This window comes from Epargyreus clarus, unplaced genomic scaffold (genome assembly GCF_041222505.1).
Source record: "Epargyreus clarus isolate Ecla_fem2 unplaced genomic scaffold, WU_Ecla_fem_2.2 ptg000005l, whole genome shotgun sequence".
Lineage (NCBI taxonomy): Eukaryota > Metazoa > Arthropoda > Insecta > Lepidoptera > Hesperiidae > Epargyreus > Epargyreus clarus.
The window spans coordinates 3540991-3556952 of record NW_027332213.1 but is presented as its reverse complement, the minus strand read 5'-3'; the positions used below and the strand labels follow the sequence as shown (position 1 = coordinate 3556952).

The 15962-nt window shown below is 37.6% G+C and overlaps 1 non-coding gene across 1 annotated transcript; it reads right to left on the bottom strand.

Annotated features, from left to right (window-relative positions):
* Positions 1-15250: 15250 nt before the first annotated feature.
* Positions 15251-15322, bottom strand: TRNAD-GUC (transfer RNA aspartic acid (anticodon GUC)). The gene has a single exon. It is a non-coding gene; the product is annotated as a tRNA-Asp (tRNA).
* Between the last annotated feature and the right edge of the window lie 640 nt (positions 15323-15962).

The following is a 15962-nucleotide window of genomic DNA, read 5'->3' as shown; positions in this document are numbered from 1 at the left end:
AGGGTGGGTTGCATCATGTAACTTTAACAATTACAGAAGCATAGTAGTTGCACCATTTTAGTTGAGGTTGAAATTACGTCATAACTAATACTTAACTTTAACCGGTCAAGTTCGATCGGTTAAAGTTACAGTATTTGTCAACTTCCTATCTGTCAATTTCGAATAAAAATTGCGGTGACAGCGACAGAAATGACGTTAATGACAAATCAATTGGTGCAACACAGAATTCTTACATTCCATCGCTACCGTCAAACTACTGTTATATTTAACTGTAACGGAAACTTTAACCGGGTTTCCGATGCAACCCACCCTAAGAATCTATCTGTCTGAAATAAATGACAACATGATATCTTCGCTTAAAAAATTGGAGAACAAAGCTATTGCAAATATCCTAAAACGATGAGTAGGTATTATTGCACGAAAACGCTGCTGATCAATTTTATTATGATTAATTCTACATCCAAAAAAGATGTATTTTCTATATATGACATGAATATTTAGTTTTCAGGCGTTTTATAACAATGACGGAGCAACCAAGCATATAGTCCAGTTCATGGTAGGTAATGCCGCCCATCGAGATCTCAAATAAGATTAGATTCCTCCCAGAGATTGGCCACAGATGCGACATTACCCCAGAGGGCTAGTTTAAACGCCTCGAATAAGTATGTCTTCCTTACACGATCCTTCAAAGCGAAATACAACAGCATTTAGCACTGCTATTAGGCAAAAATAGGTGTGATGGTGGTGCATCCAGAGCCGAATCACTAAAGATTCTACCATCTTGATGGGCTATTAGTTCAATGGATCCCCTAAAAAACAGTGAAACTATCGATTCTTGGTATACCTATTTAACAGTACACATTTTCTCTACAATTATAGACTGTTAAAAATTTCAAACGTGAACAACAACGTAAGTTTACACAATGAGATTTAAGTCAATCGGTACGCACATCATTTGAAGTTAAAACTGAATTGATATGGTGTATTAACCTCGAGATCAAAGCGGTCTCGTTCACCATTTTATTGCGTGTTTACGATCGATTCACTGTCGGTTTGGTTGTATTGGTTTATCTATATCTAAGAAGAAAAGTAGCTGCTTTAAAGGAACCATTGACCTATTAACAAACCACGTCGGGTCCAGTGCAAATTTACAAAAAAAGGTGGCGTTCAAATCTTATTAGGCATCACGATTATGTTATTTACATTCAAACATTTATATTTCAAATTTATTGCTATTAGTTATATCAATTTTGACCAATTTTTGTCTATAATCCCTAGAGGCAAATTTTTCGCATTTAGGTAGTCCCAATTTTTTGCGGTGGGAGAGACGACAGGTCACTTTTTGGTGATATTAAAAATGTAACACGGAATCACTGACAAGAGTTCCAAGTTGTCTTTTTGGGACAAACACACGGTGAAGTTTTTTGTAGGATGTGGGATTTTCACTGCAGCCTTGTAGACCTCCAATCCTATCGCACCAATTTCCAATTGCTTTTTCGCTGCCCAATTCTGTTGTCGATCGTAATGTAGACCTTTGGGTATCAATACCCTCATACACCAAAACTCCTTATAAGTAAATTCATATCAAAATCCAATTATATTTTATGTATATGTATAATGTTCTTTTGAGTTTGAAAAAGTACATACAAAAATTATTATGTACGATGGCACGTAGCTGTGCCGACACCCAATAAACTCGAGGCCAGATTTAGCCAAAGTTCTATTTATTACCTGTAGAAAACAAAATAGCTTCACTTCGTTTCCGTCAACAACTCTTCTATTTTATCTTAGCTTAACTTCCAGTACGGTTTCCTGTTCGTGTGTTCGCTAGTAGAAAAATAACATTCCGATTTCTTTGTGACGATAACAAGGAAAAGGGTTCATGTAGGTATTCGCTACGTTGCAAGTCTTAAATACCACTGCTGGGCATGGTCCTCCTCACAACTGAGAAGGCCTGCAGCACACACCACTGCTGCTCCAACACGGAATCAGAGGATTAATTTTGTCGTCACCATATTACGGTCCCACTGCTGGGCACGAACCGTCTCTCAATGTGAGATAATTTTAGGCCATGCCTATTCTAACGCGCTCTGAGAAGTGTCTGTTTTTTTTTAATCGCCCTTGTTAGATATCTCTAAACCACTCATCCAAGTTTTATAAGGGAAGTTTTTTACTGCAGCTATCCAAAGTGTTAACTTTCCAGGATCGTGAGCTTAATGTGCCTCTCCAAGTATGGAATTGCAAGAAATCTGACAACGGTGGATCGATAATAGTGGGTGAATCGATATAACTTCTGACCTAAACTAAACTGCAGATAGGTTAGGAGCTACACAAGCACACACAGGCAGTGCTTCTGCTTTTTGCTTCTATTCATAAAAAGCACTCTATCCACGACCACAGCGTAACCCAGTGGATTGTCTAAACAATCCGCGAATAGCGCAATATGATTGAGTAATAAGGGGCTAATTAGCGCACGTGGCCCCAAAGGTAAACAGTCGGGAGCGAGTGTAAACATCTGATACAGGCGAGCGCGTAAATTCTTTACGGGTTTCAGATTGTTTGGCGTTCGATTGAATTGGTCGATGCATTTCCGCATGTTTCTACTATCCAATATAGTGGTATTTTGGCTTCCTATGTTCAACTTGTGAGGTAGGGAATTGTGAAGATGGATTGGAGTTTTTACACAGCTTGACTTACGAATTAATTTCTACTGTACGTATTATAATGACTGTATTGAAAGTCAAGTGCATATAGGTAGGTACAATTAGAGCAATAAGCATATAACCATAGAACCGTGTCAGACCAGTATGATGAACATTTCCTTTAGGACTAATTTAAATTATCCCACAAATGCCTAGCTAACGGTAATTAATAAATTCCACATCGTGGCTTGGTGTGGTGGCGTGGTTTCATTTCTCTATTGTTGAGATAGGTCCATATAAGGAGATTTGGCTGTGGGACTTAAAAGTGTTGGTGCGAAATACTGTGACAATTACAAAATAATTTTAAAACTAAACAAACACCACAATTTAGTCACTAAATTTCAATCCCAACTTTATAAACTCTAGGTAAATCGAGTCTAAAATAATCCACCATTTACAACAAGTGCAAAGTGTAGACCAAAACAAAAAGAGAACGCAACGCAGCGCTTCCATTGAAAAAACAAATCCTTCAACCTCTGTGGAATTGTTCGCGGATGTAATTCTAAGCGAAAACAGCTTTTTGATTTCAAAAGCAACAGATTTAAGTTTTTTATTTGATAGTACCGGCACCCGACGCCACGGGAGTGACGCCGGGTTATGTGGGATTTTTACCGCACTAAAACCCCCTGTGACTGTCCTAGGCGTTAGGTGGAGAACACCGGGATCTCCAACGGAACACAACCGGAGTCCACCTAACGAGATGCCCTTCCATCGGGCTCTGCCCTGGGGGGCGCATTAATGCTCCTCTCACATACCCTGGGGATTACAGCGATATGCGACCAAACAAAACCGCTGTCCTTCCCGGGGTCGCTTGCTGGAGCTGGTTTGAGCTTCCACTCTTGCCGCCCGCAACCCCGGAAGCCACTTTTCGCCTCTTACGACAGGCAGGAGAATACCGTACCGGTCCCGGGACCACAGGGACAATATTAGGGCATACCTACAACATGGAAAAGGTCCTTAACAGGTCTAACAAACAGGCTGAAAATGAGACGTGCCCATCTTAATTATTATCAAAGATGTTATCCTTAGGTGTCTAATTTGTAATACCTATTATTTACTACTTTACAACGCCCTTTAAACCAGAACACAGCCCTTTTAATGGTTACTAGACATTGCATTGATTCTTGCATCGTGCTGCGAATGGGTGCAGTCACTGCGACTAACATCTTCCCGATAAGTCCATGTGATAAGCAAGCGATATCACTGGACAGGACACAACATTAAAAGTAAAATTTTGATCGATCACTTGAAAATTTTAATATTCCCCTTCATTCCACTTGTGAACAATAAAGAACACACGCCAGTGTTACATCTCACAGGTAACAACGAATAGTTATAGCGTTTTAGTAAAATAATTCACCACTAGCCACATGCTAGCGCTTAACACGGAGTTCTGCGAACAAAGTTCAGACGCGCATACAACCAGACCAGGAACAAACATTGTTTTACACATGCATATTTACATTACAGCTGCGCAGAATCAAAACGAATTTGTTTTGGCGTTCTACTGTGGCACTTTAACTACTGTGCAATGTGTCGATAGTAGAATAAAGTACACTATTTGCAACAAACAAACAGCCTGTAGTAGTATTAAATGCATGTATTAGTTTGTCATATATCATTACTTCTCAGATTTTGATCCTTATATGCGACACTATCCGATGGTGGAATAATACAAGGCGTTTTTCATTTTATCAAAATGAACTTGTTCGACCTGGCTAAGGATTTTTTTTTCAAAAATCAAAGATGCAGTTATTGTTTTTTTTTTCAAAATCGGCCTCGTAACTCCTTTCAGCATTTTTCACTACACTTGGGATAAGGGAAACACCTATCAATAGTGTTTCGCCAAAAATGGAACTTGAATGACTACGAGCACTACATCAATGTTAATTAGTAAGAATTAAAAATAAAAAGCTTTTCAAAAGTGATTTAACTTTTTTCATTCATCATTTTTTTAGCGACTGTACAATTATGATGTAAAAGCGTTCGACAGTTATTATACCTGCTCGTAACCAAAGATTGAGATTAAGAGGACGAGGGAAGCATTAACTTATTTATAAGGCCGCCTGTTGATAAATTACGCGTTTTTGCAATCTCTACCTTCAACAGTACATTAATTATGTTAGTACGTATTTGTTATGTGGAAAAGTTGTGTTCTCTCTATAAATTATCGCCTGATGATTTAAACAAGGTTGCTATGCGATGCTGCGTGGAGGAAAACAACCTACAACCTTGAGAATATTATTTAAAGCTTTAAGAAACCTAGTTTTCCTACACTACACTGTTTTCTTTCAAAGTTAAAGGAAGTGATATTTGACATTTAAAATTTTCTTGATTAAGTAACTTCCAAAAAAAGAAGAGGATCTGGAACTCGAACCAGTGGTTTCATTACCCAAGACAAAGTTTAAAGCCGAATCTTGTCATAAACCAAATGCCGACTAGTATAATATTTCAATAACTGTATCATTCGTTGCATCGTTTGGTTAACAGATTTTAATTAAAATACAATGTTTATTACTAATTGTTCTTCTTTACAACTAACTTCATAATTATATTACTCGTATTTGCCTAAAAGTATCTGACTTTCTAATTTACGTTCATACGAGTACAATATACCTACTAACGCTTAACGCTTTCTACACTCACAGCCCCACACTAGGATTCCCTGTATCGTGGGTGCTATGGACACACACAGAGACAAATACACAAACACCCAGACCCAGAAACAGAAATCTAAATTCATCATTTAGAAATTTGTCTGGCCGGGGATCGAACCCGGGACCCTCTGCGCGTCAGACCGGCATGGTGACCGCTCCGCCACGCGGGTCGTCTTACTCTCACTCTCTTACTCTTACTCTACTCTCTCTCTCTTAGTTAACCATAAGCAAGCAATAACAAAACGAGTCTAATATAAATTATACTACTTGTAATAAACTGCTACGAACGAAACTAATATGGATATAAACTGCTATATCGTTACGACTCATCCGAAGCCATACCACGGTCACGACCGGGTGACATGGCGACCTCACGATTAATCACCAGTTAGTTGATCTGGGTCGGAATTAGAAACAAATGCAATAATAGAATTAACTATATAATGAGATAAGATTAAAGTATTACGTACTGCACTGTGGATAAATGAGATTTTTTTCTATTAGGTACATAGGTACGTAATGTCCTTAGATCATAAATGTGGTAGAACTCTTCATAGTGCGGAGACGTCATCTATTGCATCACAGTCATGGCTTATAACAGCAGTGGCTCTCTTAAAGGTGTGGTTATGGAAATTTAAACGTAGGGTCTCAACTTTGATGTACCACGTGGCGACGCGGTCACCATACCCGTCTCTCGCGTATAAGGTCCTTGGTTCGATCCCCGGCCAGACATACCTAATTGATAGATTTAGATGTTTGGGTCTGGGTGTCTGTGTGTTGTGTGCCCATGGACCCCGTGCCATCATTCACGATACAGGGAATCTTCTGTAAGGTTGTGAGTGTAGTCACAAAGAGTCACTAATTTCACTAATGTTAAACGTAGCATTGTTTTTGAACTCGAAACCTACTTGGGGTTAATTAAATACGTCCATGTCTTTCAGTGCAATGAAATGAAATTATTTACTTATATTTATTTTTTTGTATAGGCCAACGGCGGCACTTACAAATTGTCAGTTCCAATATTTTCTTAAACTACTACCGGATCGGAAACGACTTGCTACGTGTTATAGAGGAGTTTTAGGCAAGTATTTTACCTTGCGATGATGTTATCCATTACCGTTGAAGCAAAATAATTTGTTATAAGCAAAATAATGTGTTGTTATTTGTTAAGTTACAAACTGATTCAAACCCATTTAATTCAAACCGCTCTTCCAGAAATTCGTACCAGTAAAAATATTTCTCATTTTATTTTATGGACAGCCCCTATTTATGTCGAAATATACTCATATCCTAACGTACACCTAAGTGTACTTTAATGTAAGGTCATAGAACAAAAACAACTATAACTTTTCGTAATGGCCCATTATCTCAAGCTGAAATTTAGACCATTTACTGCTTTCTAGTAGGTACATTATTGTTTTTTCGTTATAAAAGTAACTTTGCCAAAAGTTCTAAAGTTGCTAAAGAAAGCTATTCTATTCGACATAAAGTATAATTGTGTTACTACTCGTGAGGAAATTTTAAAATTAGGACGTCTATAGATACTATACCTATATTCAGCAAAGACAGTTTCTGACCAATCCGAAAGTTCTACGCTTCTAACTTCAAGTTTTATTTCGCACATGAAACAACTAACAAATACAGTATTTTAGCCATAAAGATTACGGTTTAACTGTCAAATAACTAACTAACGTAATAAAGTAGGTATCTTATCATTCAGCTTGAATTCCGCCAAAAATAAACGTAAACAAATGTAAACCCTGTAAGTTAACCTATATGTAAACCTTATCAAATATGACTCATGGACAAGTCTTCTTCCACCAAAAAAGATCTCCTAACCAAATGTGAAATGATATTTAGTAAATGAAACACAGGCACAGTTTAAACGATGTAGAATTTTTGAACAGCTCAAAAGTTCTCAAATGTTTAATTATGATCGCCATCAAATAAAACCTAAGAACTTCGACTGATATGATAAGGTATCCATCTTAATTAAATAAAAGCAGTCAGAATTAGAACCGTAAATTTCGTTTCCTGCAAAATTCACTACCGTCTAATTATTCATGAGTGGATAATGGCGTAATGCAATCAAGGATCGGGCGCCAGCTGACTAATCTAATGACTGTTAGTCACTGCGACGTCTCCTTATTAGAGTCCTTTCTGTCCAGTCTAAAAGATATTTATTGTGTTGTGCTAACGCCCGTTATTGATAAACAATCTATCCTTTGTTTTGCCTACCAAGTATCTATATTGGACAATTGGGTACTTTTTACCAGAAACTATAAAATTTCGATCTTTTTGTTTGGGGTATGGATTGATCATCGATAATCGGCGTATAAAGTCAATAGAATCACATTCTATCTTTCCCTCCTACCGCGGATTTTTAAAGTACCTAATTAAAGCACAACATCGAAGACATAAGTACTACAAAAACATTCCTCCCTTCTTTTGAGGAAGACTTTCATCAATCAATTGTATGGCTTTAGACCACTGTGTAATACTAAAAATTCATTCGCCTGCACCATCTAAATATATATTTAGATGGTGGTACGTGGCTATTTTACGAAGCTTCAAAAAAGCTTAAAAATCGTTCACATTTCAAAGTATCCACTTGCTAAAAATAATAAACACCCCAAAATGTCAAGAGGAAATTATCTTTAATCTTTCTAAATTAAATACAAGTGGAACGAGTCACAAGAGCGGTGAAGGCATAAAAAGATGAAATGAATTCAGCAAAAAAGATTGAATGAATTTTGTAAAAGATATTAAAAGATTGAACATGCTTTGTGGTTTTGTTTCGTTTCAACGTCAATGCAAAAAAGGAAAGGACATGTATATTTAGATACTTTTAAATAATTTCAAAATTCATGTTTTTGTTATTTAGGTACATAATGTTCAACAAAGTTGCAGAATCAATCGAGCAGGTGGTCCGTCAAATTATGAATGGTCAGTGCCACACGGATATGTGCAAGCCTAAATAATATGAGTCGTATCTGTACCTAAATCTAGCTGTGGTGATACCAGTGACACCACTGATCACTAAGTACCTATAAATGCCTTGTAATGTAAGTGTCTAGTCTATCCCTTACACTCCTAAAACCAGAAGGCAGCAACTTTTAACACTGCTATTATTTTAAATAGAAATATCAGTGACATCATGAGTGTCGCACCACGAAAACATTTCACTATCCACTTTTGTCAAACACTTGCCCTACAATGTCTTTGATGTCCACACAACCTTGACTCCGATGTTCCTTCAACCTTCCATTTCACTAATACCATGATTGACAACATTACGAAGCCGTAGAATGTAGACGCGTCTGTTAAGTAACTCGTCTACTGTAGCTTAAGTAAACCTCCTAATAACCTTTTTTACGCTCCACTGTACCTGAAAGGCACCTTTAGGTGTGAAATCCATTTATAAGTAGGTAAATAAATATTTATCTGTACCTATGTGATTTTAAATCATCTGCAATTTTGTAAGGTAATCGCTTATTTTCATAGTTTACGGACATCGAGATCCAGAACTAAGTATACAATTCATAATTTAGATAATATTGTAAGGTGGAAATTGACCAGAGCCTTACGCCGCGCAAGTCATTGCAATACTAAGTATCCTTTCGAAATAATAGCAATCATGCAGTTCATCTTATGGTAAGTGTAAATTTCTTACTAATTCTATATAGGACAGAATTTCTAACTGAAGCCAATCACAGATACGTTGCCACTCTTGATTACCAAGGTGGCCGTCTCATATGTAACTCGGCTTCCACACTCGCACACCGAAATGCAAGAATGCTGTGGAACTAAAGTATCATATCATCTTCTTTACTTTATCTTGGCCTTACCACACCCCTCAAAATAGAACACAACAGCGCTTAAATAAGTCAAAATGAGTGTCGCAAAGCCACGAAGGGTTCTACCATAATTCAGGGAAACTGTCCCTTTTTTTTTTTTTTTTTTTTTTTTTTTTCTTCTCGAGGGGGAAACCTTCAAAAGGTACCCGGTGCCGTGGGAGCGACACGGGGTTATGTGGGATTTTTACCGCACTAAAACCCCCCCGGTGGCCGTCCTCAGCGCTGCGTAGAGGACTCCGGGATCTCCAAAGGAACGCAACCGGAGTCCTCTCAGCGCACTGCCCCGTCGGGCTCCGCCCAAGTGAGATTGAATCACCCCACCGCCCGATGTACACGACGGTATGCGACCACACATACCGCCGTCCTTCCCGGGGTCGTTGGCCGGACGGTTCGAGCTCCCACTCTTACCATCCGTAACCCCGAAAGCCCCTTTTAGTCGCCTCTTACGACAAGCAGGAGATACTGTAGCCCTATTCTGGTCCCGGAACTACAGGGACAAGGGAAACTGTCCCTGGAATCTTGCCAATATTCGTCGAAAATTAATAATGTCGAAGCAAATATTGACATTAAGTTTGTAAACATTAATTCCTTCTAGCAAATCAATCTAGCAAACATTTGTGGTATCAGATTCCCTTCAGATATTCTATTACTTCACTACGAAACTTCGGCGCAAACAAACGCCAAATTGAAAAGTCCGAATTTTCCACACCAAAAGAACAAAAGACGAAATAACAATAGGCTACTCAAAATGAAAGATACTTAGGGGTACTTTCGACCGCTTTTATATTGATTCTCAAAGAATTAATGCTAAATCGGGTTTGCCCCGCTTCTGAGCACATGTCTGGCTTCTTCGCCGAACTACGAGTAATATATTCGCTTGGGAAGGGCAACGACGGGGGTGTACGGAGGTTAAGGAGAACTATAGTTACTAATTGTAGTAATATTAGATCTTCATGAAATTCTTTTAGCGATTACCACACATGAATGCTAAATAGTATTATTGTGATCATGAACTGAAGCGCCGACTCAATGAACGTAGCGTGTATGGTTGCATACATCACTGTAGCGTGGGTTCGCACAAATAATGAGTTCGCGTGAAAATGCCACGTCCCGTACGAAAAGATTGGCAACCTGGATAATTATTCTAACAACAAAAACTCCGAAATGAAAGTATACCCTATGTCACTTCCAAAATGTAGACGAAGCCAACGACACCTCATTTATTGAAATCCGCCAAGCCATTTGGGATGCAGGGCGTGTTAAAGAATGAGACCTACTTACCATACATTTCGTACCTACATACGCACGTTCGAAAAACCTCACCCTGCGCTGTTAGGTACAAAAAGGAAAGTCAGGAATAAATGGTCCTTAAAATTTCTAGGCGAAAAAATTCTGTTACTACTTTACCACCCTAATTAAATGTGCTACACTGGGCGGAGTTCAGTTTGAAAGGTCTTCCTATAGGAAATACACATAATATATATTTTTTAAGTTTTTGGCCCCCTAAAAAGTGTTACGAGAAGCAGATCGCCTGCGGCACGCTACGCTTCTGCACTGATGTCCATCATTTTCATAACTACCTATATATAATATACACCACTTTCTTATTTCCATAACAAAAGTGAGTGTCTTAATAACAAAGCACATCCACAAGTGAACCCAAGACCGCGAAGCTCATTAGTTAGTTCCTACACGTCTGAAATATTTCTTTAATAACTGAGAATTGTATGCAAATGCACGGAGTTCGAAGAAAAACGGGTAGCATCAAAAGCTTTGAGGTTCCATATCTTGTTGCACCGCATTTTATATGAAAACTAGCATCTTCACGCGGTTTCACCAACGTTTACTTCAACACTTCAATAATTTACTCAGAAACCCTAAATCTTTTCATCTCTACATCTTTTCAGTCAAAGACATTTAAGTATATTCAGGTATAAAGTAGTACCTACCTACAAGAGCGGACATAGGGAGTCATTTGATAATAAGTGGTTCTGAAATATGTCAAACGTCAGTCAATCCCAGATGGATCCAAGATGAAGTGTGAAAAAGCGTGATAGTTTTTCTTTCAAAATTTTGATTATTTAGAGGACAGTTTCACTGACCCAAGGTCCTATAAATTTGATCTATTTGTACCTTTTTTTTCGAGGGGAAACCTTTAAAAGGCGGGAGCTCAAATGTGGGAGCGACGCCGGGTTATGTGGGATTTTTACCGCACTAAAACCCCCCCGGTGGCCGTCCTCAGCGCTTGTTGGAGAACTCCGGGATCTCCGACGGAACACAGCCGGAGTCCTCCAAGCGCGATGCCCCGATCGGGTTCTGCGCTGGGGGAGCGTTCGCTCCTCCCACAACATCTGGTAACCGACTGTATGCGACCACACATACCGCCGTCCTTTCCGGGGAAATTACTGGATGGTTCGAGCTTCCACTCTTGCCGCCAGCGACCCCGGAAGCCCCCTTTTAGTCGCCTCTTACGTCAGGCAGGGGATATTGTAGCCCTATTCTAGTCCCGCAACCAGAGGTACAGATCTATTTGTACCTAGTAGAAGATTTGTATAACTCCAAATTGGTTCAGGTATGGTAATTTCGCCATTTAACATGAGATTGTATAATTATACTTTTATTCAAAATACAGACAGACACAAAAATATTACTTATATATACAGATTCCATGTTAAAGTTAAAGTTGAAAATATTCTCGCAAAGTGACTAGCAAAGAGGTTCTCGTTTTCTTCGTTTTGCAACTTTTTGCAAAAACTTGCAGCTTTGTACAGGCGACTGATTAGTACATAGTCATACTCATATTTGTACGTTAAAATTCTATGTTACTTACTTATGAACTTACTTACGGCTGAACCAACGTCAAGTTTTTCTTTTTCTATAGAAGCAAACGAATGTCCAGTCTGCCTGATGGTAAATTGCTACTGCCGTCTTTGGGCATCTTTAGTCAACTACAGACAATATTAATCTTACTAAAGGTGCTAAGTCTAACAAGATATACGTTAAAACGCTTCGGATAAGTATGTCTGCTAATTGGTGTGGCGGTAGTGCCACCAGAGACGAATCACAATGGGCTCTACCACCTTCAAGTAAGACGCGGAAGTATGGGACGCGGATGGCACCACCGCAAACAATCAAGATTTGGGCCACCAGACATACCAGTTTGATAGTAAAACATGTCCTTAGAAGTTATTTTCAAAGTAGAATCCATTTAGAAAGACTTAGCTATTATACAATGTATAGTAGATACTCGTAATTCTTCTAGATAGAGTCATAAATAAATCTCGTTAGAATCTACAATTACCTACTTACTTTCTTAAGTTATCGGTTATGATCCCATAATAATATTACCGTGTAAACAAGTGCATCTTGTAAGTAATAAGCTTTGTTGAAGATGTATCGGTTTAGTATAAGTAGGCACCTGCTTTGTTACTACTTTTATTACATAAATCTTATTTAACGAGGATACATAAATTAAAAGATAATAAATTAGTTTAAGATTTCCGAACCAACCAACGAACATGTTGCAGTAGAACAAACGCAATACTTAAGACTATTAATTCAATACTAATTCTATATAATGAATTAATTAAATTCAGGTGTGTGTATGTCCAAAAATATCCACAATGTACCGATATACAATACCTATGTATTATGTCCATAAATATCAAATGCAGAATTAGCAAACAACTGCAAATTGGAATTCAAACAATGATTCCAAAGTTTCAAATGTAGTTACGGTTTAGTATTTATAAAAAGCGTGTTAAAAATAAACAACAACAATAAAAACTAAAACTTGCAAACTGAGCGCTGCAGTCCTCTGGGACGGTGGTGGACAGACGCATTCAACTGCCGCTTAATTAAAGCTATTCAAGCTATTCAAAGTTACCACAGCAGCTATTCATAATAAATCTAGGAGTTGTGCAGCATAATTTTATAAATGAAGTTTTCCAGTTTCCAGATCCGGCCGTGGAATTCAGAAAGTATTTTACGAAGTCGTGTGAACCTTTGTGTATTAGTAATTTATGTTTTTAATACGGTAAAAAGAACCCAACCGCTTATCAAAATTTTGTCAATTGCAGCCCATACCACTCCCACAATTGAGACGAATCAATAGACACATTATATTATATTAAAATTTGCCAAGTCACCAAGCTGTAGAGCGTACCAAAGAATGAGATACACACACATAGGTACATTCAAAATCATTACCCTCTGCATACCGGTAAAAAAAACATATAATGTTTACATCCATATTAAAGTAACGGTAAAATAAAAGGATAAATGTTTGTGATTTAATACGTAACTAGCTAATAAGTACAAAAGAACGCTATAAAGACTAAATAAATACATTAAAACAAACCAAATTCTACGAACACAACACGTTTCTCTGAAATGGGTTCTTCAACTTCTATAAAAAGCTATTCAAAGCTATTCAACTATTTAATTGGAACTATTCATGGTTCGCTCTTCCGAAAACAAATGTCACGATGCGCATCCGAGGATTTATTTCTCTAACTGAAGAGGAAAACTTAGTCAGTGAGCGAAGTAATTGCAAGTTAAGGAAAGTTTCTCTTTATTTCACCGAGAAAGATTCCAACTTTATTCCAGAATTATTTTGAGTCTCATTCTGTTGGAGTTCGTTCCACATATGAGTAGCAATGCCTAAATTATCAGATGGACTACGTACTAGTTTATCAGCTCTATAATTATATGAACAGTCTTGTCGGTTTGATAGAGTTATATTTAGGTTTTTGATATCTATTTTGTTAGCATCATGGCTTATGGTGTGTTTTTAACACATACAAAACCGACCTTGAATCTTTGAGCATACAAAGCGATTGAAGGTGGTAAAATCCTTCATAGTTCGACTGTAGTGGAACCTTTTAACTTAGTTACTCGAAAATGCCAACGAATATCGATTTCAGATGAGACTCCATACCTATTTGTGGTTAATTACAATTACCTGTAAGTAAGTAATGATAGCTAAATCCGAGGCTCGTATTTCGGCTCTCACCTCTGATTTTCGGTGTTATGTGAATAATATAAATTAATTACTACTTGCTTAAACTGCGTAGAAAAACATTGCACGAAGATCGACTTGCTCGGGAAATCTTAAAAAAAGTATATAAAGGTGTGTAATATGGCCTAAATCTATCTCACTCTGAGAGGAGACCCATGGCCAGTAATGGGAGAATAAGGGGTATTGTTTTGCTACGAATTATAAAGACTTTCTCAGCGCAAAAACCTACTTCTTTTTATGCTCACGTTGGTTACGTCATAACAATGTTTAGTGGATATAACCGGAATATTCCTATTAATGTATGAGCCGGGAGGTTGTTTATGTCCTTTGTAACTTTGTCAACAGCCACAAATACCAAATTGTGACATATCGAAACGATAGCGTTTATTTAATCCTTGAGAAAAAAACGTGTACCTATTAGATGTTATGGTATTATTAAAAGAATTATCATTTTGTAAAGAAATTGTATGATTTTTTTTAAATATCCACTCCACTTTATCATTTAATCTCTGTTTTATTAATTTAATTTGTTTTAAAACTTTGTATTATAAAATCCGAGTTGCACACGAGCCCGCAGTCCACCTGCTGGTGACTGGTCAATACCGCCCATACACATCTAAATCAGGTTCTACTTGAAGAGCTGCTGCTCCTAACTCAGATGGCCTCAAATGTAAGTCAGTCACACCCTTCCATCGAAACGCAGAACTTAACACTAACATGGATGTGACGGTGTTAGGTACATCCATGGTTAAACCATTCTGGTCCATGGTCCTATCAGCATTTAAAACATGTTTTCCATAAAGGAGAGGCGTATTCCACCACGATGCTCCAATGCGCATCGGAGTATATTACACTTCATGCCATATTCCTAAAAAATATGTAAAACGAGTATAAAATAACAAAAAAAAACGTTTGTTAATATTAGAATGTATTAAGCAACTATACTAATCAAATACTTTGTTTAAAACGAAAAAATAAAAAAGTATTTCGAAAAAAAGTGTTGACGATGATCAACTCCTCGGCGGGGAATCGAACCCCGGTCTCCCGCGTGACAGGCGAGCATACTGACCACTATACTACCGAGGATACGAAAAGTGATGCAAAATTTGCAATTACTTGTTGGAGTAAAGTGTAAAACCGTATATAATAATCATTTGCTTTCATCCAGATTATGAAATGTAAAAATGTATTCTTTATTTAAATATAAATTGTAAGATTATCTGAGGATTTTTTTATTAATTTAGCGTATCCGTATGATTTTCAAAGTTAATAATTCTCCAGTTTTCGTTAAAATTAACAGCGTATAATTATTTAATGAAGCTTCAGTATTATATGCCTACTAAGCAAAACATTAAACATTAAAGCCTTACTTTTTATATATAAAGATTGCCCCAGGGATTACTTAATAATTTACCTGAAATTATTACGGAATTAATCTTTAATCTAAATCTATTTCATAATAATAATATTCACTGACTGAATAACGTGGTTTTATATTATCATTTTTACATGACTGCGGAAGGACAAAGGACATACGGTATACATACGATATGCCTTTTTTTCGAGGTGGAAAACTTAAAAAGTTACCCGGTGCCGTGGTAGCAACACGGGGATATGTCGGACTTTTACCGCACTAAATCCCCTCCGATGACCGTCCTCGGCGCTGCGTAGAGGACTCCGGGATATCCATAGGAACGCGACGGGAGTCCTCTCAGCGCACTGCCCC